At 44.8% G+C, this 24,485-nt stretch overlaps 1 protein-coding gene across 6 annotated transcripts in view; it reads left to right on the top strand.

The window, feature by feature from the left end:
• LOC115276986 (spermatogenesis-associated protein 31E1-like) overlaps nt 1-19,140 on the top strand; it is a 36,425-nt gene extending 17,285 nt beyond the window's left edge. Inside the window, exons 4-11 of one of the 6 annotated variants that reach the window (XM_029921091.1) lie at nt 1,415-1,781; nt 1,856-1,986; nt 6,848-6,910; nt 8,260-8,806; nt 9,830-9,962; nt 16,258-16,327; nt 16,417-16,718; nt 19,011-19,140. The gene's annotated coding sequence lies outside the window, so the exon portion shown is untranslated. The remainder of the gene's footprint in view (nt 1-1,414; nt 1,782-1,855; nt 1,987-6,847; nt 6,911-8,259; nt 8,807-9,829; nt 9,963-16,257; nt 16,328-16,416; nt 16,719-19,010) is intronic. The other 5 variants (XM_029921093.1, XM_029921090.1, XM_029921092.1 and 2 more) reach the window with 5 other exon arrangements.
• Nucleotides 19,141-24,485: the final 5,345 nt, after the last annotated feature.

Here is a 24,485-nt window from a genome sequence, read left to right as displayed (position 1 = left end):
GCTTTGTTCATTTTAGCGACTCTGACTGGTGTGAGGTGGTATCTCAGTGTGGTTTTGATTTGTGTTTCCCTGATGCTGAGTGATGTTGAGCATCGTTTTATGTGCCTGTAGGCCATCTGGATGTCCTCTTTGGAGAAGTGTCTGTTCATGTAATTTCTTATGTACTTCATGTTGTAATCCTAATATGTTGGAAATAGTATCTTTATTTTATTTTATTTTATTTTATGTTTTTAAATTTTTTTGATGTTTATTTTTTTTGAGAGAGAGAAAGAGACAGAGAGTGAGCAGGGGAGGGGCAGAAAGAGAGGGAGACACAGAATCCGAAGCAGGCTCCAGGCTCTGAGCTGTCAGCACAGAGCCCAACGTGGGGCCCAAGCTCATGAACCGGGAGATCATGACCTGAGCCAAAGTTGGACACTCCACTGACTGAGTCACCCAGACATCCCAATACTATCATATTTTATGGATGGTGAAACCCAGGCTAACAGATGTATAATAACAAAGTTAGGTATCCACCAAGTGATATATCCATAGTTCAAATCAGTTCATATGACTCCAAAACCAAGAAAAAAAATCACAACATGTAGGCAAAATAACATTTATACAAATTTCAACAGCATCTTTAAAGGGAAACAGCAGTCACCACAGAGTAATGGTAAGGACAGCAGGGTGGCCCTGATTCAGAGATGACCTGCAGAGAAAGTAGGGTTCCAGTGTGACATTCCACCATCCGCATGTGTTTTCCCTGAGAGAGAAGCATAATTTGTTGCAATGGACAGGCATCCTCTCTTCTGCAAGTTTCTTTCTGAGTGCAAATGTCATAGGCAAGAACACCCACAGTCAGTGCTAAAAGGAACCTGAAAGAAAGTGGGGGCAGAATACAAAGAGGGTTGGGGGGGGGTACTTAGGGTAGTGGTCCCCCGTGGGGGATGGTCATTTGGGAAAGTTGTGAAATTATTTGTGTTTGGTAAGTGGTAGGCACTGAGTGGGTAACGGTCAGGGAAGCTGTACACGTGAGGTCACCACGGTCAAGTTCCAATTGTACGAACAGACATTCTTATGGGCAGGAGCACTGTTTACACCTGCGCTGTGTTGGTCCCAGGCTGTCCAGAGTGATGTTCTCAGAAGGGAGTGCCTGGGCCACTCACGTGGCCTGTACCGCTAGGAGCAAGCCCACAGACATTTCCCTGAGCAGAGTCGACGTTGTCTTCTTTAAATTGGCCCTTGTGGTCCTTACTATGATTGGAGGACACACCTCAGCAAAACCCATCATGGGATTTTTGTGGGACAAGATGATAAAGTTTAATCTTTCCTTTAAACATGATAGATACATATACATACATGGTTTGTGTGTAAATTGGTTAAGGTAACGGAAGTCTGGGCCAGTTATCAATTTAATGATTCTCCACACCAGATGTATATGTTTTGCCTGATCCATGACTGCAGAGCTGGACGTCTAATGTTTCCCTTGCCGGCCAGGAATGGTGTGAAGACTGGGTGGTCGAGAGTGCTCTGCAGAGACACTGCAAGAAGGGCTTTCCCTCCTACCTGTGTGCTCCTTCACCAGCCCAACTCCCAAAGTGCCTGTCGCAGTGCCCCCACCTCCATACGTCTGCCCACAGGCTGCAGCTCCGAGCCCCGGAATGATTGCTGCTTCCTCAGGGGTTATGGGTCGCCCAGTGGTGATCAGCAAACTTCTCTGGAGCCCCGCCTTATCCAACAAAGCCCAGATTCCCCTTCCAAGTCTGTCCTCCCTTGGGTCCTCTCGCTGAAGCCCTAAGGTACGCTTTAGAGTTCTCCTTCCCCTTCCCAAGTTACTTTCCTCTAACAGCTAATACTTCTTTTTGTTTCCCAGCTGGTCTCCTGAATGGGATCCGACTTGATAGCAAGAGCAGTTCCAGAAGACGGGCTCATAGGACAGAATCTGGAAGTTCGTTTTCTCATGCCTTTGGGCTCAGCGTGGGCTGGTCTCCTGCTTCATGGAATGTGAGATGCTAGAAATCCATGGCGTGCGGGACATAAAATTTAATCAAACCACACTGACCATCTGTGCTGAACTGTGAAAAATACCAACTGACACACACACTCTGGGATCCCAAGTGGCTGCTGCCCTTGACCATTAGAGCAGCATGGATGACTGCAGTGTGGGGTGAATTATTTTTAGTGTAATTAAGTTTTTGCAGAGAGAAAAGAACAAGCGCAAGTCCTTTTAATTAGCTCAGATGATGGCCCAAGAACCAGAGGGCCTCCATGTCATCCAGAAAAAAAATCTCCAATTTCTCATAGCCACAGGACTGACATTGCTGAAAATTTAACATAAGATCTAATTTTGCACTGAATTACACAATAGTGTGATTACAGTCTCACTTAGATTTTCCCCACAGAGTAGTAAGAACAAACATCACCTTGTTCCTGATCTGATGGGGAAAATACTCAGTCTTTCACCCTTAAGAATGATGTTATCTGTGGGTTTTTTGTAGATGCTCTTTTTTTTTAAGTTTATTTATTTTGAGAGAGAGAAAGAGAGAGCCAGTGAGCAGAGGAGGGGCAGAGAGAGAAGGAGGGAGAGAGAGAATTCCAGGCAGGCTGGCAGTGCAGAGCCCAACATGGGGCTCGAACCCATGAACCCTTAAGATCATGACTTAAGTCAAAACCAAGAGTCAGAAGCTTAACCAACTGAGACACCCAAGCACTCCTGTAGAGGCCCTTTATCAGGTAGAAGACGGTACCTTGTATTCCTAGTTTTTTGACAGATTTGGGTGTTGATTGTTGTCAAATGGCTGTTCTGCATCAGTTGATATGATCATCTAGTTTTTCTTTCTTGGACTGTTAACTTAGTAGATTACATTGATCCATCTGTATAAGCATGAAAGAGAACGAATAAACCAAAAGAAGGAAGAAGGACAAATTAATAAAAATAAGAGCAGAAATAAATGAAGGAGAAAACACATACAGTTTTAACACTGTTATAAACTAGTTCTTGCAAAGACTAGAACATACATAAATCCAGTGGTATTTGCTAAAGTTTTCTTAAACCTTCTATCAAGGGCCATCTTGAGTCAGAATCTGAAAGAAAAGACCTCCCCTATCATACATGGGGCTCACAAATCTATGTACTGCTCCTCACTTCATACTGTTTTCCATTGCACAATGTATATTTTAGAATCCATTAATTATAGAAAAATTAAGATGCAACTAATTCATTCTGGGTTTATAAATATGAGTCTGAATGTTTCCCCCATTCAGAATAACTAGTTGTGAAGCTAGAAATAGAATTCATTCCTCAGTGCTGGTCAGCAAACATCATAGTCTCACTGAAGACATTCTCTTAGCTCACAACCCATGTCCAGGGTACTTTCCCCTCATTCTGGTTTCAGCAGCCAAGGCATAAAAACTCTTTAACGATCTCAAAAGACTCTACTCTTTAGTAATTGTATCACTTAACATAAAGACTCCAGTAATGCAACAACAAAAGAAGTAAATGAAAACATGAATTCAGCATATCAATAAAGCTTGTAAGTATGAAGATATTTTATTTTCCCAACCTGAACTCATAATGCTGTTTCAAATCAGTGTGGTTTTTAGAATGAAAATGTACTTTTCTGAAGCCACTTAACTAATGTAAGAACAAGAAATAAAAAAAGACATTCAGTTCAACAGGGGCTGTGGAGAAACAGAATGTTGTTAGTTAAATGTACAAACAAGTGCATTTGTTTTGCAACTTTATTTCTGCTGATGAGAATGGTGCAGGATGTTGAGGTTATAGTGTTCTGAAAACATGGACGTGAAAACTTTGCTACCATGATAGCTGTCACATTAGTCACTCTTGTCACATTTGGGTGTATGTGCTTAAAACAAAGAGTTACAGACACACACGGGGCGCCACCTGGCTCAGTTGGTTGAGCGTCCAACTTCATCTCAGGCCATGATCTAGTGGTTTGTGACTTTGAGCCCAGCATCAGGCTTGCTACTGTTCACGCAGAGCCCACTTGGATCCTCTGCCCCTATCTCTCTCTCTCTCTGCCCCTCCCCTGCTCATGCTCTCTCTCTCTGCCCCTCCCCTGCTCATGCTCTCTCTCTCTCTCAAAAATGAATAAAAACATTTTAAAAAATAAAAAAACAGTTACAGACAGAAACACACATATGCACCAACACACCCACTTACACATATGCATTTGCATATGCATAAATACACATGTAAACACACATGTAAACACAAAACAGAAACATACACATGTGCATGCCTAAACACATACACACACGTATACCCACAGACATACCCACTTACACACATAAGCCCCCATTTACACATATGTACACATGTACACGTATACACACCAACCTATACATTCAGGCATGCATACAGACACTGAGGCACAAACACACACACTTACACTCATACAAACACATGCTGCACACACATACCCAGTCATACTATATGGCGTGTGTGTATAGATGTCCAAAAATAATCTTAAAAATTGCTGGGGCTTAGAAAATATGAAAGTATCTTAATAAATGCTGCCTTAAAACCAAGTAAAATGTGTACCATGCTTATTTGGGCAAGAGAACCAACCTTTAGCAAAAGAAATGTCCTTGAAAATATTGTGATTATTTTAAACCATGAGTACAAATGTACCCTATAATGGACAGCTCAGACATCCTCATTTGCAAAGCTGCTCCATTTCATCCAGCCTCTTTTCCTATTTCGTCTCTGCCCTAATTTTCTCTCTCCTCCCATCATGTGATGTTCCAGCCCCGACTTGAAAGTAACATAAGTTTAATGCTGAAAGTAACCAGCATTTTACAGGCTGACTGGAATTGCTAGGCTATTAGTAGGAATAAAATTGGCTCCATAAATTCTAGTATTCTAGTCTTGTTAATGTCATTCCAGGTGCAGGGAGAGATAAAGAATATTCTATGCCTTCACTGTAATGATATTGAAACAAACTACTGTGCTTTGATTCATGTGTGGAAACGAGCAGAGACTGTGGTTAGAAGCGAGCTCAGGGCACTGGGAGGAGGGAGGGCATTTTTAGGGGAGAGGGCTCTGTGTGAGGAAGTGGGCTGCCTCAGAGTTTCGTCTTGACTTATGAAAAGACCATCACTTGCTTGCCATGATTCTCCTCTACTCCACAGAGGAAACCTAGGCAGCATGGAGAGGAGAGGAGAGGGCACTGGGCTGGGCCTCCCGTGCCGCCGCTGGGCAAGCAGGATCAGGAGAAAAGGCTAATTCGTCTATTAATCAGCAACCCCTAGTCACTTGTGTGCCAGACACCCTTCACCATGAGAACTGAGGCACAGCCAGGAAATGCACGATATTAGACTCCTTAAGAGGGACGTCCTTGGGCTTGGACAAATGTGCACGGTCTTGTGTCATTTTGTATTTATCCACAGAACTTAGAGTAGAATGCCGAACGGTTAAAAGATACAGCTAATTTTGGGGCTCCCGGTTGGCTCAGTCAGTTGAACATCAGGTCATGACCTCATGCCATGAGTTCAAGCCCAACTTCAGGCTCTCTGCCATCAGTGCAGAGCCCACTTGTGATCCTCTGTACCTGGCTCTCTCTCTGCCCCTCCCCCACTTGTACCCGTGCTCATTCTCTCTCTTTTTCTCTCTCTCAAATAAATAAGCATTTAAGAAAAAGACATAGGCACCTGGATAGCTCAGTCAGATAGCATCTGACTTTGGCTGAGGTCATGATCTCACGGTTCAAAAGTTTGAACCCCTGCATCAGGCTCTGTGCTGACAGCTCAGAGCCTAGAGCCTTCTTCAGATTCTGTATTTCCCTCTCTCTCTGCCCCTCCCCAATTTTCACTATCTCTCTCTCAAAAAAAAATGAATAAAACATTTAAAAATATTTTTTAAAAAGACACAGCTAATTTTATTTTTCATTCAAAGATTCTTACATCCTACCCATGCATCATGGCTAAAAAACTGTAAAAACAAACATATATTCTTTTTGTTTCAAATACCACAATGCTCTATAATAATTTTAAAAAGCAAAGTTCCTTCCTCTTTGTTAACTGAAACAGATGATACCCTCCTATAACCATTCGTTGCTATGTAGATTGACAAGTCATTGGTTATCAGCTTGAGTTGAAATAACAATCTGCTCAAATCCAGAATTAAATACAGGTGAAAACTCAGCTTGGGGGCCATTAGTTTTGGAGACGGAATTAAAGCAGAGCAGAGAGAGAGGTGGCAGATGTGCAGTGGGGGGAGGGGGGAAGAGAGGAATAAATCCTGGCAATGCAGGGGAAGAAAAGGTTCCTACCTGTCCTGCCCCGTCCCCTCCAGATGCCGTCCAGCATCCCTGGACTGGCTGAGGACCACCATTTTGCACCCAGAAGACTCATCAATCCCACAGCCTCTTTGTTAATGCTCTGTTCCACTGATTTCCCAGACATCGAAGTCACGGGTGCACTCCACTTTACGTGATCTTTTTGTATTCTCAGCAATCCTGCATGCAAATCAGCTTTACTAAAGGGAACATAGAGTTTGGTAACTGCCCCACAAATTCTAGGGACAATTCATATTCTTAGTTGTTCGTATATATCATTTCTATAAGGTTCCTATATCCTGGGGTGGGAACGGAAACAATGCCTTCGCCTTTGTTAGCCCTCTGGTGGTCTCCCCTGAGGACTGTCCTAGGCAAAGCCATCTGCTTGGTGGGGGTCACAGGGCTCCCGTTTCCACCTGCCACTCATCCAGGCAGAGATGGGGTTGCCCCGATTTCAGACAGACTGTAGCGCTCTTCAGACACCTTTCCTTCCCACAGTTCGGGATTAGTAGTCGGCGCTCAGATCGAAAGAAGTGTTGATGAACACGGCTTTTTTTATTTTTTAGGGCTGATGTCTTACAACAACAAACATTTGGGACATCAAAGAAACAGCTCAAAACATTAACAGTGTGAGTGTTGGGAAATATGAGCATTTTCCAATCACTATCAAATTATGTTGCTTCGGTTTCCTGGATTTTTGTTTCCTTCTCTTGCTGGATCATACAGTAATTCTATTTTTTAAATTTTCAAGGAACCTCTATACTGCTTTCCATAGTGGCTGTACCACCTTACATTCCAATCAGTGGTGCACAAGGATTCTCCACACCCACATCTCCTGAGACTTTAAAGCAACCCAAAAACATCTTCCCTGCACGGGGTGTATCTAGTTATGGAGCAGAGTTAGGGAATGGAGACAGCAGCCATCTCCTCCAGTGGGCGTCCCCTTCTGGAAAGTGCAGGGTCTCCCCTGCCATTATTTTATTTAAAGGACAGTAAAATTGGTCATCGTCCACAGGTGGGGTGCTTAAAGCAAGCCCTGTGCTCAGACAAAAAAGGAGGAGGCTTTGCCCGGCACTGCGTGGAAGTCTCCACAAAGGGCGTCCCATCCTTAAGGGGCTCCCCTTCCTGACCCGGCCGGCCCAGGGGCCGTTACACGAAGCGGATTAGCTATCCCGTGCCTTACTCCTCTGCTTTCCATTAAGCAAGAGCCCTCTCTGCATGGAGAAACTCCCCAAGTGAAAGACTTGATTCTAAGATGACTTTCATTGTCTTATAAATGAGATGTCAACACGGGATCAATCCATCAAATAAATAACACAGATTGGAAGCAGTTTCCATAGAGTCACAAGATTATAGTCATCCTTTAAGATGTGATAAAGGGAAGATGGGTTCCTCTCCCTTTAGCAGGTGCACCGTCCTTCTAGCAGCTCCCCGCCCTGACTCACCGTCCTGGAGCGGACACGGTCCCGCCCAGAGCCAGACTGGATTTCGATCAGTTTCCCCACTTCCACACTTCATTCAGCCATTTCTTCGTTGAGCCCTTCCAAAGGCTAAACCAGGCTGGTTGGAGAAGGACCAGCACCAGCAACCAAAATTATAGCTTATTCAAGCTGACAAAGTTTTGCCTCCAATACATTAGTTTAAGCAAATCTTTCTTCACAAAGAATGTTTATGAACCATTTCATTCTTTGAAAGTACTCTGTGCAAATGAAATCGTCTCTGGCCTCACTGGGATAGTGTTTAGTTATGGCTGCCATGGAGTTGTCACTGAGAACCTGGGGCAAACCATGCCCTGGAGAGGAGAGGAGAGGAGAGGAGAGGAGAAGGAGAGGGAAGGGGAAAGAATGGAAGGGAAAGGAAGGGAGGGGAGGGGAGGGGAGGGGAGGGGAGGGGAGGGAAGAAAAACCTTTGTCGGGTACAGCAGAATGAAACTGAGTAGCACTGTTGTCATATTAATGTTTCTGCATTTTTCTAGCAGTGTGTTTTTAATAACTTGAAGCATTTCAGAATCTTGCCCCAGAAAGACCATGAGATACAGCTTATGAAGGAAGACATCAGGATCATCCTAACCCCGAAATTCCATCTAAGCGTTGGCTCCTATCCTCCTGACAGACAGCTGTATGAGAAGGAAAAAGGGAGCGGCCATGTGCTGAGCACGTCCGAAGCCCCAGTGTCTCCTCCAGAGTCACCTCAGCCTCTACCCCGTGTGGCAGCTGCTCGGGGCATTTGATAGAGGTTCCCACAGATCAAGAAAATGGCCCGGGGCGTCTGTCATGTGGATGCTGGGAGAGTAATGAGCTCTGTGTCAATGCACGTGTCCTCCTCCACTCAGGCTTAGCCCTCAAATGAAATATGAACTGTGGAAGTGCTATCGGGGAAGGGAGAGGGCAGGCCGGGCCCAGGAATGCAACACTCTTGGCGTTACAAAAAGTGGTGAATTGTAAGACAAGCAATATCCTGAAGTGGATGTCACTTCCGGGAGACTCAGAAGGAAGTGAGTGAGCGCCCAGACTGACCTGTGCGAGGTAAGCTGGTCATTGTGTTCCAAGGGACAATGTGGGGAAATGGCATCACAATGGCGAGGCGTGAAATCAATAGCAGAGGCCAGCAGGTGTGGACAGGGGCCTCCATCCCACCTCTTACCAGCTCCCCAGGCCCTGACGCCCATGAGCCCCTCACACGACAGCAGTTATACAAAGAACTTACAGAACTTTGCATGGATGGAAGTTTCACCAATAAGTTAAGAAATCCGGAATAGACTAGAAGTATTTACCGTCAGACAGAGATGAGATTTTATGATGGAAAATGAAACGTTTTAAAAATTACAACTTTGCCCTCTTTAGTAGTTTTTTTCAGATTGTAGCTATGAAACTTAGACATGGTTTAGACTTCATTTTCAAACTAGGAATGTTTTGAAAGCGTTATTGAGGTAGGATTGATTTGTGGCAGCTGCTCAAGGAAAATGTACAATCTTTTTATCCCTCTGGTTTTCTAGTGAACTGTTTTTCTGTTTTCACCTTGGAAACTGTAGCCCCCTCCCCTCTAAGACAAAAACCACTTACTGACCAAAGCAGGAATCATTAAAAAAAAAAAAAAAAAACTTATCCCTTTTAATATTTTAAGCTTGTGGTTGTTAGAACTTTTCCCCCCTTAGAAAGCCTTCCCATGCCGTTCCAGGCCCATAGATGCGGACACGAAGTGCTGTATCAAAGCGCCTCGCAAGGAGACAGGACATTAATTACAGAGACAGGAAAAACCAGGGCCTAATTAACAGTTAATATGGGTCCATCTCTATTCTAGAAAAGCAGAGGTCTGTGAAGGGCGGAGAGGATGGGTGTTCGCAGCACTGTGCCCCTGCTAAGCCACTAGTGACCTACGTCAACTGCTGTCCTGACAGCCTAGGTCCAGAGAAAAACGTTCTCATTTCTACCAAATTCCCAGGAAAAAAATAACTTTTCTCCCATTAATTTCATTTTATTTTATTTTTTGGCCTTTAGAAAATTCTACCACACTAGACAGATATGACTGTATTTTGAATTCCTCTGCAGGGTCTTTCCAGGAAACCTCCTCCCGTGAGGCTCACAACTCACTTCTGACGGGCACCGAGATTCTCCTATGCCTGGCTGACACATGCTTGCCTGTCCCCACCACTTCCATTATTTGGCGGATCCTCTGAAACAGGTGTGCTTCCATTTTTCCAGTATATTCTTACTGTAGTGAAAGATGAGATCATCAGTGCCCGTGTTTCCATTTGCTTAGGCTAAGATCAAACTCAGGAATAAATCTAACATTTTAGTAAGAATCTGATCTTCTTTTCTTTTACTGTGTATTTGTCTTTGAGACAGTGAGAGATCACACGTGGGGGATGCGCAGAGAGAGGGGGTGACAGAGGATCCAAAGCAGGCTCTGCACTGACAGCAGAGAGCCTGACATGGGGCTCGAATGCATGAACCGCAGGATCATGACCTGAAGTAGGAAGCCCAGCCAACTGGGCCACCCAGGCGCCCCCTTCCTTTTTTTTAATGCAAATGATATTTATATTACTTTTCTCCCACAGAAGGTAGTTATTTGTGGCCATCCATTGGATCATTTACACATGTCAGGAAAAATCAATGGAATCTTAGCTTTAAGGGAAGATTAGGGTTTAAATCCAAATGTTGCTGACCACCTAACGGTAGTGAGGGTGTAAATTATATAAACTCTCTATAGTTGTATTTATTCTTCTATAAAGTAAGAGCCTTACCTATCCTAGCGCTTCATGAGGGCCGGTAGCATGGGCCATTTTGTTCACAGCTGCATGCCTGGTGCCAGGAACTGTGCCTGATGTATAATAGGCCCCAAATCAGCAACTGTGAAGTGTATAAAACAAAAACAGCAAATAATAATATGACCACATTTGTATGATTTGCTGCAGGAGGCCAGTGGACCAACAATAGTACTTAGCTCTCTGTCATATCAAAAAACCTTTTACTAGGAAGAGAGCAAAGTAAATTATGATCCCACCATTGGAGAATTTGGAGGGAATGACTTCCAGGGACCCAAGACCCTGGGATCACGTGGACCACATGAAACGCTATCCTAAGGAAGTGAGGATACACATCATCTTTTCCAGTGGTCAAATAACCGAGGGCCACTCCCTAGGGAAGGACACCCAAGTCCACTCTAATAACGTGTCCACGTCACCCAATGTGTGGCCAGAAACATAGGTGAAATGCCCTCCCCATTTCAGGGGAGAATTACTTATAGGGACAGAAAGAAGAGAGCACAGTGGGATCCTCAGACATGAAAAAGAAGTCACCTTGAGGGGGTTGCGTGGAGTTCCCAGTAAACCCGCCCCCAGCACCCCTACAACCAGTTTTGTCCGACATCCACTGCAAGAGTCACAGCCTTTTGTTTTAATCTCCCTGGGTGATTTTAATAGACAAATGACAAAATAATAAACCAGGGTTTATTATCCTTTTTTTTAAAGTTTATTTATTTGAGACAGACAGAGAGAGAGTGGGGGAGGGGCAGAGAGCGGGAGAGAGAGACAGAATCTCAAGCAGGCTCTCCCCTGTCCGTGCAGAGCCACACTTGGGGCTCCATCCCACAGACTGTGAGGTGACACACGGACAGTCACCTCAACCTCATTATAATGTTAAAGTCTCCTTCTGAATACTCATCCCAAGCCCTAGTAAAAGGAGCCTGCTTTCCTTTGTCAGGGGAGTCATGGCTTTGGAAATTATTCCAGAGATCTCCTCCTTTGTACAAATGAAAATGACCTTGTGAGGCACCCACCTGGTAAAGCCTCCGGCTATGGCTCAGCAGGGAGCAGGCCCACCCTGGCCCTTGGTCCCTGGACCAGAGCCTCAGGAACCGCACTGAGTGTCCTGGGTCACTGGTGGGTCTCAGGGCTCCCAGGAGAGACTCTGCCGGTGGCCGCCATGTTGCCAAGCATTTCTCTTTGTTCCAAAACTTAGAGCAGCTCTGGCCTGGTTGACTTTGGGAGGTCTTTTTATAATCTGTGCCCCGGAGAGAGACAGATTCTCTACGCAAGTGAGATGAAAAGGAAAAAGAGTGGGAGCCTTCTGTCTCCTGAGGAACTGCTATTCCTCGTGCCTGCCCTCATCCTCCAAGGGTGGGAGAGCCCAGCTACCAAGGGCACATTACAGAGGGAAGTGCCCGTTTTTGTAGAAACATTATAAAGAAGTTTTCCCTTCTAAGTTCCATTCTGCTAACCTACACCCACAGGACGTCTGCCCCCCAGAGCACCTGCTCCCACGGGAAACCAGAGGACCACCCACCCTGTGTGCATGGCACTGGTCACCCACCCATGTTCACATTAATCCTGACTAAAGCCAAGCCCTGACTTCCAGAAATGTTTCCTCCTTTCCTCTGTGGAGCTTTCATTCAAAGCCCTAAGTGTTTTGTGTGTCTTTGTTTTATATGTATTTTACTTTTTTAATAATCTCAACACCCAACATGGGGCTCGAACCCACCACCCTGAGATCGAGAGTCGCAGGCTCTTCCGACTGAGCCACCCAGGCGCCCCTAGTGTTTCTTCTTATGAGGCCCCTTGTTTCTTTCCTGTGTGCGTCACATACTTCTGCAAGGAAAGGCAATTCTTTCTTGATTACTGTGTGGCAGGCTTTTTGCACTGCTTTTGTGAACAGTGTTTAACTCATACCAACCCTCCAAGACAAATGTTATTATTTCCATTTTAAATATGCAGAGGCTGAGACGTAGGGAAATTAAGTAAGTTGATGGTGGACACTCTGATCCAGAGGAGACCCAGGTCTGTTCAACTCTAAAATACCCCGATCTTTCACTATGCCAAGCCGCCTCTAAAAGCAGGCGGCAAATGTGTTTAACAAGTAAATCTACTACAGGACCTATAACACAGTACAAGCCAGGACAGGAAAGAGTTTATAAATGGACTAAGCAAATATCTCATTTGTATTGTATGGTCAAAATTGGTTAAGAAATGTTTTTAAAGTCATAGGAAAAGAACTTCCAAAAAATAACAAACTCATAAGACCAAGTGAGAATTTTAAGAGAAGTTTTCCTAGGGGTGCCTGGTGGCTCAGTCAGTCAGCCTCTGACTCTTGGTTCTTGGTTTCAGCTCAGGTCAAGGGAATGATCTCACCAGGCACGAGTTAGGGTCCCATCTTCCCACCAGGCTCCACACAGCCAGTGTAGATCCTGCTTAAGATTCTCTCCCTCCTCCCTATCTCTCTCTCTCTCTCTCTCTCTCTCTCTCTCTCTCTCTCTCTCTCTCGATCTCAAAATAAAGAAACTTTAAAAAAAAGGGGGGGTACCTGGGCGGCTTAATCAGTAAAAGGGTCCGACTTTGGTTCACGTCATTATCTCACGGTTCATGAGTTCCAGCCCCGCAGTGGGCTCTGGGCTGACAGCTCAGAGCCTGGAGCCTGCCTCAAGTTCTATGTCTCCCTCTCTGCCCCTCCCCTGCATGTGCTCTGTCTCTCTCTCTCTCAAAAATAAATAAACATTTTAAAAAATTTTTAATTAAAGAAAGGTTTTCCTAGAAAAAGTACATTGATATTTGGATGTTTTTCCTCTGAAGAAACCTTACTCAGTCTCTTCTTTAATGGCACACAAGACAAAAAAATAATGATAAAGCCACATACATCATACACCCCGTCTTTCCAAACTATAAGTCCAGAAGTGTCTTTTATCTTCCAATTGAATAAGAAAAGAAAATCATGCTAATGTTCTTAGTTTCACTGAAGGAAGTGAAGGCAAATAGATTAGTTAGCTTTATCTACTGTAGAGTTGAAAGATAACTAATATGAAATAATTAATAAAGTCATCTAAAGCATTTTTTGTGTTTATTTATTTTTGAGAGAGAGCACACAAGCAGGGGAGGAGCAGAGAGAGTGAGAGAATCCCAAGCAGGTTCTGCACTGACAGCAGTGAGCCCAATGCTGGGCTGAAATTCACGAACTGTGAGATCATGACCTGAGCAGAAATCAGATGCTCAACCAATTGAGCCACCCAGGCGCCCCCATCTAAAGCAGTTTTAAAGTGCTAAAGAGGTATGGGAATAAAAGTCTGGCGCTGACAGAAAGATGCCCACGGCGTCTATACTCTGGACCTCCATGTGAAGCCAGACTTGAAGGTGCTGATTGGCTATGGATAAGAGCACTCCATACAGTAAGCTAAGAAAGTACAGAGTCAACAGCTCTAGGGACAAGCACAAAGGAAAGAAAACACCATGTCTTAGCAAGTCTTAAGATAGTTATTGAGGGAGATCTTTTATTTTATCAGTATTCCATAATTATCTGTACTACATAAGTCTGTGCTACATCTATTAACTCCAGAGAAGGTAAAATCCTGTTTGCAACAGAGGAACTAATGAAGACAAGACATTGTTTCTGGTCTTAGACATCGGATACCTCGGAGGTGCAGACAGCTGCACATCAACACACTCTCAGACGGAAAGACAGGGGGTTGCTTGCGAAGAAGTGTTAGGAGTCTCTCCTTTAAGGAAATTCTACGCTAGAAATAATAACTCATGGCTCACAGCTGTGTCCAAGGCTCCAGATCATTGAGACTAATTGCCCGTGGTATAAACGGCTATCAGTCAATCCTCTGATAGCCACCAGCACTGACAGAGACAAATAGAGATGCCCACCAAGAGACGTATTAGAATGTTTACTGAGTATGATTTGGAATAGGCAAAAACTGGAAACTGAAATGCCCATCAAAACGCATAAAGGCAAATAAGTTGTGACTATAAAGTGGAAAACAATAGAGCAGTCAGCATAAATGTTCTACTGCAACATGTAATGACATGGCTGAATCCACGAATAGTAGCGTGTGGAAAGGACCGGTGACAGGGGAGCACACGCTGTACAGTGTCACTCATAAAGGACAAGAGCAGGAAATCTCACGCTCGGTACCCCCCAGTGACAGAAGGAAAGCGATCACAAGATGAGCGAAGTACTTGAACGGATTCTGTTCCGGAGAAGACACCCTAATGGCCAGGAAGCACAGGGAAAGACGCTCCGCATCATTATTCGTTAGAGTACAAGTCAGACCACAATGAGAAACCACTTCACGCCCGCTAGGAGAGCTATAATCAAAACCATGGAGAGGGACAACGGTTGGCAGGGATGTCAAGAAATCAGAACTGTCACCCATTGCTGGCAGGGAACAGAAAATGGTTCAGCCGGTGCGGAAGACTGTTTGGCGGGGCCTCAAAAATCCGAGCGTAGAATACTGTGGTTCTATTCCTAAGGCGTATACCCCAACGACTAAAAACAGGTGTGTAAATAAAAACGTTCATGTGGATGTTAATAGCAACACTGTTGACGATAGCCAAGAGGTGGGAACAACCCCAGAAAAAGTGTGGAAGGACTATTCTTCATATCAGCCCAAAGCAGGCACCTGTGAGATTTGGAATTCTGGTCTGCTCCCAGCCGGCAGGGCCAGCAAACGGTACTTCCCCCAAACTCTTAGATTATGATGCTTACCCACGCAGCACGTATCAAAATTAGGACATCCAGCAAACATGTAATCGCCTTATGTTTTTATATCTCAGAGGAGGCCTGTGTCCAAAACCCTCTTCACTGGCTTGGTGCCGATGAGTCAGGGACATGGGTTTGGCTTTCTAGAGGGTCATCAGATCATGTGCAAACCCTTGGAGAGAACATCTGCTTCCAGATCCTTACTAAGAGACACCTTTACATCAACCCCACAGGTTCAACTGCATAAATTACATGGCCCCCTAATGGGCCTCTGGGTAGTCTGCATGTCCCATGTCACTCACTGTCCTCCCTTCTTCAAAATAAAGTACTGTTTTGTCCCTTTTAGAAACCTAACAGGGAAGGGCGCCTGGGTGTGGCTCAGCCGGTTAAGCGTCTGCCTCTTGATCTCTGCTCTGCTCTTGATCTTGTAGTTTGTGGGATCGAGCCCTGCATCGGGCTCTGTGCTGGCAGTGTGGAGCCTTCCTGGGATTCTCCCTCTCCCTCTGCCCCTCCCCTGCGCGCGCTCTCTCTCTCAAAGTAAATAAATAAACTTAGAAATATTTAAGAAATTTAAAAACCTAATCGGGAATTCAAGAAGGCCTGGAGGGATTTTGTTGAGCACAAACCTGAAACTGTGTCGAATCGGAGGGCCCTGCTGGCTTGCTGCCCGCGCTGGTCCGTGCATCTGCTCACTGTCAGAGGCGAAGCACCGCGGCACACCCCCACCTGTCCGCCAGGGCTCCTCCAGTCTGTGCCGTTGTCACCGTGGAGGTCAGCTTCTTCAAGTCCCCCGTTCTCGCTCAGAGCCGACGGGACACTGGTGAGTGACAGCATGACCCGTCAGGCACCGCCCGTTAACAACGAGCAGGACGCGCTTGCTCTCGTCAGACGGGCCCACTTGCGACGCACGCGTCACTTTTAAACAGTATGCACAAACGGGGGGTTTTAAAAGGTAACTCAGATTTATCTGTCTCTGAAATGGTGTCCCCCCTCCTTTTCTCCCCCAGGAAGGCTCCAGGCACTTGCGGTCACTTTACCATTCCACACACAGAGGTCTGAGCTAGGAATTCATCCAAGGTGATAGATTCACGCTGCACTGCGTTGGCTCCCGCAAAAGCAAAATCATTTATTTTTATATATAACTTTTCTCCACTTTTCCCTGACAGAGATTAGAGAAATACGCAAAAGGCATCAGTCAGTCCCCAAGCATGTATTGATTATCTGCCACGGCCCAGGCGGTTATCTGGGTCCTGGCGTCAGATAATGAGTCACCTGCCAGCCCAGACCGTGGACTCTGGCGCCAGCACAACAGAGATGTACCGGTCAATCAGTAATCACTGAGCGCGGGTGGGAAGTGCTGTGCAGAAAACCGGAGATCCAATGACCAACAAATGACGCTCCCTTAAGACTCTCAGTCTGCGAAGAGAGGAGGCCAGGCTGGAATGAGAGGTACCATTCAACACCCAAGGTAATGGGAACCCCAGGGCAGGACTGGTTAGTATAAAAATGCCTTAAGAACGGCAAGTTGTAGGGGCCCCTGGGTGGCTCAATTGGTTAAGTGTCTCAGGGTGGCTCAGGTCATGATCTCACGGTTTGTGAGTTCGAGCCCATGTCCGGCTCTCCACTGTCAGCACGCACGCAGAGCCTGCTCTGAATCCTGTATTCCCCCTCTCTATGCGCCCCCCCCCCCCGTTCTCTCTTTCTCTCTCAAAGTAAAAATTAAAAAAAAAAAAAGAACAGCCCACTTCAGGTTGAAAATGCTAGCTTTCACTTACAACGGTTGATCAAAAGTCAAAAAGAGTTAAACGAGCTTTTAAGAGAAAAAAATCTCAAGATCACAAATCCTCAGTCCTTTTACTAGACTTTACCCCGTGCGCTGGCATTTTGAATAATTGTGTTAGTTATTATCTGTCACTGCCTAAGAAAGTACCCCAAAACGGAGTGGCCCAAAATGACATTGGCATCTGCTCATAGCTCTACTTGGGCCAGGCCCAGCCGAGAAAGTCTTTCTGTTCCTCTCATCTGGGAATATTTATATGGCTGTTCAAGTGGGATCTGGCTCAGTTGGGGGAGGGGGCTCCAGCTGGAAGAGGGTGTGGGTCCCCGAGTCCCAGGAGGCCATTCCAAGCTCCCTCGGACAAAGGCAGCAGCTTTCAAACAGGAACAGGAAGCTTCAAGGAGTGACTCTTAAGGTCTAGGATCAGCTGTCACAAATATTACTCAGGCCACATTCTTTTGGTCAAAGGCAGCCACAAGCCACAAATGGAGGGGGGGACACTCTACCTCTAAGGATCAGCAAACCCATATATGGCACACAGGCGTGTGTATAAGAAATCAGAAATTATCATAGCATCTAACAAGGTCTAACCCACAGGACTCCAAATATCTAATGTTCATAACATCTGAAATGCTCTTCCAAAGTCATTGGATCACAACTGTTTCTGCTAGAAAAGAAGAAAAATCTAGGTGATGCACTCAAAACTTCCATTAGGAGAGACAGGCTGAAGAGTATCCTATCGCCCCGGGATGTCCATGAACCGGCCCTTTTGCTGGTTTACCTACCACAAGGTCACTCAGCACGTTCTGAGACAGCCTTCCCTGACTTCCCTTGGCAGACTGAGGCAGTTTTTCTACTCTGTGATTGATTGCAGCATTACCTGGATATTCTTAGTCCAAACTCTCGTGTGAAAGTCATGAATGATTTGCAACTCCTGCCCTGAGCTCAGCACCTGATTTATTGCCCGCCATCTCTGCACCTGCCTGTCTGCGCACCCAGGCAACAGGTGGGAGAGCTCGCAGCGGGCCGGGAAGAAGACAGCCCGCACCCCCCACGGACTCCCCGGCAACACAGACGGTGGGGTCAGATGCCATGTTACAAAAACTCCTAATTAAACACGGAAGCATCCCTGTTAACAACTTAGTGTTGCCTCAGCAGAGCCTCCCCGCCCCCTTTCCCCAAGCTCCTCCCTTTGATTCACAACCTTCCTCTCTTTTCTGTTCTGCCGCATGCTCGAACCGCAGTAAAACTATCCCCCACTTTGTTCTATTGCAAATAACCCCACTTCGAAATGCACTGAACACAAGAAACCACCCAAACAATAGAAAGGTGCAAATGGCCAAGACCTGTAGTTAAACCAATAAAGAGCAAGAGCCGGCCCTCATTCAGAACTATCGTCGAAGCATTTCTCACAAAATAACCTGGATGACTAGCTCACCGCGTAAGTGTTCCTGTTTTTAAGCCACTGATGTCACTGCCACTAATCAACTCCCATTATGTGTGAGAGATTACCGTGTTTTCTCCTTGGTCACGTTTTTGTTTATTTTAGAATAGCCTTCCCACAAAACTTGCAAAGAGTTTCTTCCTCTGAAATGGATTAGTTGCATGGAGTGTAAGTTATATGTCGAAGAAGGTGAGAGAGAAAGAGAGAAAGAGAGAAAATGGGATTCTTGCCTGCTATGTTTTCTCTCTGGGCCACTGAATGCAGATTCTCAGAGGGAGGTGGTTAGGCCTCTCCCCGGTGTGCAGAAATACACATACGTAAGAGGCTAGGGAAGTGGACTCTATGCTTATCTAAAAATCCAACGGGAAATGAGGAAGTTCACCTGTTAAGTATTGAATGTTTGTGTACTACCCCAAACCCGTATGCTGGGTCCTGAAGCCCGGGGTGATACTATTCTGTGGTACGGTCTTCATGAGGTCATTAGATTTAGATCTAATGTGCTCTCTCGCTCTCCCTCTCTCTATCTCCACTATGTGAAGGCATTGCAAGAAGGTAACTGGCTGAAAGCCAGGAAGACAGTCCTCACCAGGAAACGAATCTGCCAGCACCTTGATCTTAAACTTCCCAGGCTCCAGAAGTTTTAGAAATAAATGCTTGTTCTTAAAGCCATCCAGTCTATGGTATTTTGTTAAAGCAACCCAAGCAGACTGATGCATCATTACCAGACGTTTTCAAAGCATGCTCAGCCACCTTTCCCTAAGTCGTCAGGCATCAGGGTGTTAGTAAAGCTCTTGAAAACCTTTTGCCCAGAGAACAAACAGAAGCCCCTTCTACCTTTAAAGTCTGCACTACTTCAGAATCTTCAGAGACAGATTTTGCAGGGAGAAAATGACGCAAGCTTTTAAGATGTCCTGAGCAGAGCCAGAGAAAAAGTCGTTGAAGGTCAAGTTAATGAAGAAAAAGTTCCTGAGGAGATTTTAACTCAATTTCACTAAACACAGCAGTCACAGAGTGTTTAATTAGCTCCTGCACCTTGATACACCCTCCCTCCCCACTAACACCAAATAGCACACTCGAAATATTCTCTGAGGTGATCCTGAAGAAGGCAGATAAATTTGAGACTGGCTTAGAGCCTGACTCCAATTTTGGGCTGCAGACTAATGGGTTACAATCCTATCCGTCCGTATTTAATGAATACAAAGATATCTGTTAAATTCTGTGTCTCTGAAGGCTTTTTTCCCCTTCCTTTTGTCTATCTAATAAAACTGTTTTCAAACTTTATGAAAATAAGTTGCCACATCCACCCCAAAACCAGTCAGGATTCTTGCTCTTCTTTGAAGAGGACATTCACTGCCCGATAGCTTACACCACCCCCCACGTTATTTTTATTTTCCAGAAAATTTAAATGATTGCTTGTAACAGCTAAGGCCCTTTATGAAGAATAAAACAGTCTGCACATCTTAAATCATGAGAAACAAAGGATGCTATATTTAATGCATCCACACTGATGGCGGAGGGAAGAAAATGTAGCCACATTTCTCCCATTGTTCATTTTAACAGTGCAGGGCACACCCTTAGTGAGGTGCTGGGCACATAGCAGCTCCTTAACAAAGACGAGGAGGAAGGCATAGAAAATGACCAGATGCCTAAAATAATATCTAAAGGACTACAGTCATCTAAAGTGATAATTATGACCAGCACGAATCTCCCTAGGAAATTCTCATCACAAAGAGCTACTCTTGGATGGGGAGAGAAAAGGAGTTTGGGCTTGAAGCCACAAGAAATGGTCTGTAGCGGTAACCTCTAATGGGGGAAGATAGGAATTAGAGGTGGCATAACATGGCACAGAAGCAAGAACATGCAGGGTGTCGAGCAAGTGCCTATATTGGTAGGAAATGAGAAATTAGCTGGTGAAAAAGGTTGGAGGCTCCGCTGGGGTAGGATGTGAGGGGTCTTGGATGCCATGCACAGGGCAGTAATGGTGTCCTGCACTTCGGACAAACGCCTTGCAGGTGGGGAGCCTGAACAGTGCTTCTCCACACGCAGTAGACTTGCCTATACAAACAAGGCTCTAGTAAAGGGTCTCTGGAGAAAGAAATATGATCAGATAGGTGCTAAAGACAACTCTCCTGACAGCATAGGACGGCAGAGCACAGAAGGCACAGAAAAATGTTGTGGCGATAATAGTCCAGGGGTCCCCCAGAGAATTTGTGGTCCCAGCACAGAGCCAAATGTTGAGGCAGCCATTAAAAATCATGATCTTAAAAAAAAATTCCTGGGACGCCTGGGTGGCTCAGTCAGTTAAGCATCTGACTTTGGCTCAGGTCATGATCTCACGGTTCCTGGGATCTAGCGGGTTCTGTGCTGACAGCTAGCTCAGAGCCTGGAGCCTGTTTCTGATTCTGTCTCCCTCTCTCTCTGACCCTCCCCTGCTCACACTGTCTCTCTCTCTCTCTCTAAAATAAATAAAAGCATTAAAAAAATTTTTTTAATTCCTGAGCTTAAAAACAAATGTAATGCTACTTAGAAAAAGAGCACGTATATGATACTAAAAGGAAAAAGCAAAATTCTAAATTCTGTTGTAATGTTTCCAATTCTATTTAATTATTCAAGATGAACATAAGAAAGAAGTGAGTCATAGATACACCATCTGGAACTCCGCTTCCAGGATGGCGGTGTGAGAAGCTGCATGGACCTGCTCCCCGGTGCAACCGGCAAAGCTGGTGGAAACTCGATTTAAGAGGTAAAGGTATCTGGAAATTGTCCTCAGGGCTGGTAGCAAAAGAAGAAACAGTTATTCAAGAAAACCGTCTAAAACTGTGTATGAATAGTGTGGCATCTGAGCCACAAACTATTCCCTCCGTCACCAGCAGAATCCCCAGATCAGCTTGAAGGAAGCGCTCTCTACTCCAGGCGGGCATGGCCAAGAAGATGGGGACCCCTTCCCTCGCTCTCAGTCAAGGCTTACAGTATCTCACCAAGAGGAAGAGGCCACCCCCACGCCTCATTTCCTTCAACCCAAGTTAAAGAAGTTAAACTCCTGCTAAGTGTGGCCAAGACGTCAAGACTTTCCTCCTCTGACACAGCTCCTAAGCACAAAATGGAGGCTCCACTGAAGGCTGGCGTACTGAGAAGCCTGGGGCTCTGGCTACCCTCACTGCGCTCACCTCTGGACTGGCTCTCAGTCCTTTGAGAATTCCAGTCTACTGTCCTACTGGGTGCCCAGAGTGTGGCTCAGAGAGTTTGCCCACGAGGAGCAAGAGTCCATGACAAAACAGAGCTCCAGAATGCTCCACAGAGAGTGGGGAAATGCAAGTCAAAGACAACAGTAGTTCCTCTTAATGGAGAGTGACAAGGTGAGCCATTGGCCAAAGACAAAAATAGCTCCTCTTAATTGACATTGACAAGCTCACTCACCAGCCAAGCTAGTTCACTCGAGAGACCCAGGGAAGACTGCTAGGAGCCCTCCTAGGGTTTGACCAAACCTTAAAGACCAGCCTAAGAGCTACCCCTGCCCAAACGTAATTGGATTAGACTGAACAACTGATGTCCAGCACGTTGTGAAAAACAATGGAGAAATCACAAGGTAATTAGTGGAGCTAAATGAGTGGGTGGGAGGAGTAATACCAAACGCAGCAGGAAGTTTAACGGAGACATAACGAAAGACAAAACTACTGCCATCCCAGAGCGACAGTACACATGCCCAGGCCACGCCCTCCGAGGATACCACTGCTTCACACCAAAGAAGTAGACTTCACGGGGCGCCTGGGTGGCTCAGCTGGTTAAGCGTCTGACTCTTGATTTCGGCTCAGGTCATGATCTGATGGTTTGTGGGTTTGAGTCCCACATCAGGCTCTTTGCTGGAGCCTGCTTTGGATTGTGTGTGTGTGTGTGTGTGTGTGTGTGTGTGTGTGTGTCTGCCCTCCCCTGATTGCACTCTGTCTCTCTCAAAAATAAAAACACATTTTTAAAAACTCAAAAAGAAAAAAGGGAAAAGACTTCACAAAAATAGCCTAGCCAAGGCACACAATAAATAAAGAAGCCAGTAACAGCAAGCTGGACACCAGGGAAGGGACTCAGTATCTAGAGTTGCTACAAGATAGTACCTAAAATGTTCAGTTTCCAGCCACAAAATATGTAAAGGCAAAGATACAGAGATAGGAACACAAACTCAGGCAAAAAAGCAGGCAACAGAAATTACCTTTGAGTAGGACCAGATGTCAGATTTAATAAACAAAATCTTGAAAACAGCCATTAAAAATATATTCAAAACTTGAAGTAAACCATGCTTAAAGAAGACAATGGCTCACCAGATAGAGAATGCCAATAAAGAGGCAGAAACTATTTTTAAAAATTTTTAATGAAATAAAAAAAGAACCAGGGGCACCTGGGTGGTTCAGTCAGTTAAGCATCTGACTTCAGCTCAGGTCGTGATGTCACGGTTCATGGGTTCAAGCCCCGTGTCATGCTCTGTACTGACAGCTCAGAGCCTGGAGCCTGCTTTGGATTCTGTGTCTCCCTCTCTCTCTCTCTCTGCCACTCCTCCTCTCACACTCTCTCTGTCTCTTTCTCAAAAATAAATAAACATTTTATGAGATCGGGCACGTTCAGGGTGGTATGGCCGTAGACAATAAACATTTTAAAAAATTAAAAAATAAATAATGAAAAAAGAATCGAATGAAAATTCTGGAGTTGAAAAGTCCATAAATAAATTACAAATTCTTGGATGGGTTCAACAGTAGATTCAAACTGGTAGAAGGAATAATCGGTAATCTAAAAAAAAAATGGAGCAAACATTGAATGCTGACAATGAACAGAGCCTCAGAGAAACTTGGGACACCATTAACTACGCCAACGTATGTGTGGTAAGAATGTGAGAAAAGAGGAGAGACAAAGGAGTTGAAAATTATTCTAAGAAATTAATGGCTGACATCGTCTCAAATTTGCTGAAAAACATTAATCTGCATGTCCACAAATATGAACAAATTCCAAGTAGGATAAACCATAGTAAAAATGCTGGAAGTCAAATATAAATAGAAAATCTTGGAAGCAGCAAGACAAACACACTATAGGATATACATTGAATGGGGTTTTCTGTAATGGGAAGGAGTATGGGTGTTATTTAGATTATTTCTTACGTTTTTTTTTAATTTTGTACATTTTAAAATTTAACATGGATTGCTTTTGAATGGAAAATCCTGTTAAAATCCATCATTGAATGAAAACAAATGAATAGATTATTTCAGTGTTCTGAACATTAGATGGAGAGAATGTGGTTGAGTGAACTAGGCAATGAAATTGGTGAAGAAACTGGTGTGCTGTCCTTTTCACTCTGGTAAGCTCGGCTAAGGCCATATGGAGTGTGCTGTGGTTTCTTGGGTTGGCTGGATGTCTGTCCAATTGCAACGAACTTTCTTCAACTTTAAGATAAGAACAGTATTGTATACTTGAATGACTGCATGCTAAAAATAAAAACCAGCTTGTAAAAACAGAATCTACAAAGACGATCATGATGACTGGGAGGAAACATAAACTAGACAATGTATAGGAAGTTAAATATTATTGTCTTTACGAAGCTCTCTGCTTGTTCATGCCGGTGTCCACATGGAAGCAAGTTCCTACTGAGCATCCATGATTTCCTTCGATAGTCCTTCTATCCCACCATTGTTGCTTCAGTGCTACACTCAGTCTCTCCATGGAAGAGAGTTTCCATCAGTTTGAGGTGTCCCAATGTCCACCTCCACTAATCTTTGAATTCTCAATTTGTATTGCTGTCGTTGCTTTTATTACACAGAAGGTTGCCTTTCAAAGATTATTCTATCAGGTTCTCCTAAGTAGTGACATAAGTATTCTCCAGTATCATTGTGTGTGCTCCAAGGTTTCTACTGAAACAGAGACTAAAATCTCAAGAGCACAAGAGAAAAACCAAGTAGACTCACAGACGTCGCCGATTCCTTTTGTTTTAGAGTCAGCCTCCCAACACATGTGATCTTTCTTAGAGATTCCAACACAAG

This window comes from Suricata suricatta, chromosome 13, assembly GCF_006229205.1.
Source record: "Suricata suricatta isolate VVHF042 chromosome 13, meerkat_22Aug2017_6uvM2_HiC, whole genome shotgun sequence".
NCBI classification, from domain to species: domain Eukaryota; kingdom Metazoa; phylum Chordata; class Mammalia; order Carnivora; family Herpestidae; genus Suricata; species Suricata suricatta.
Note: the sequence above shows the minus strand (reverse complement) of the source record. Positions and strands in the feature narration are given on the sequence as shown.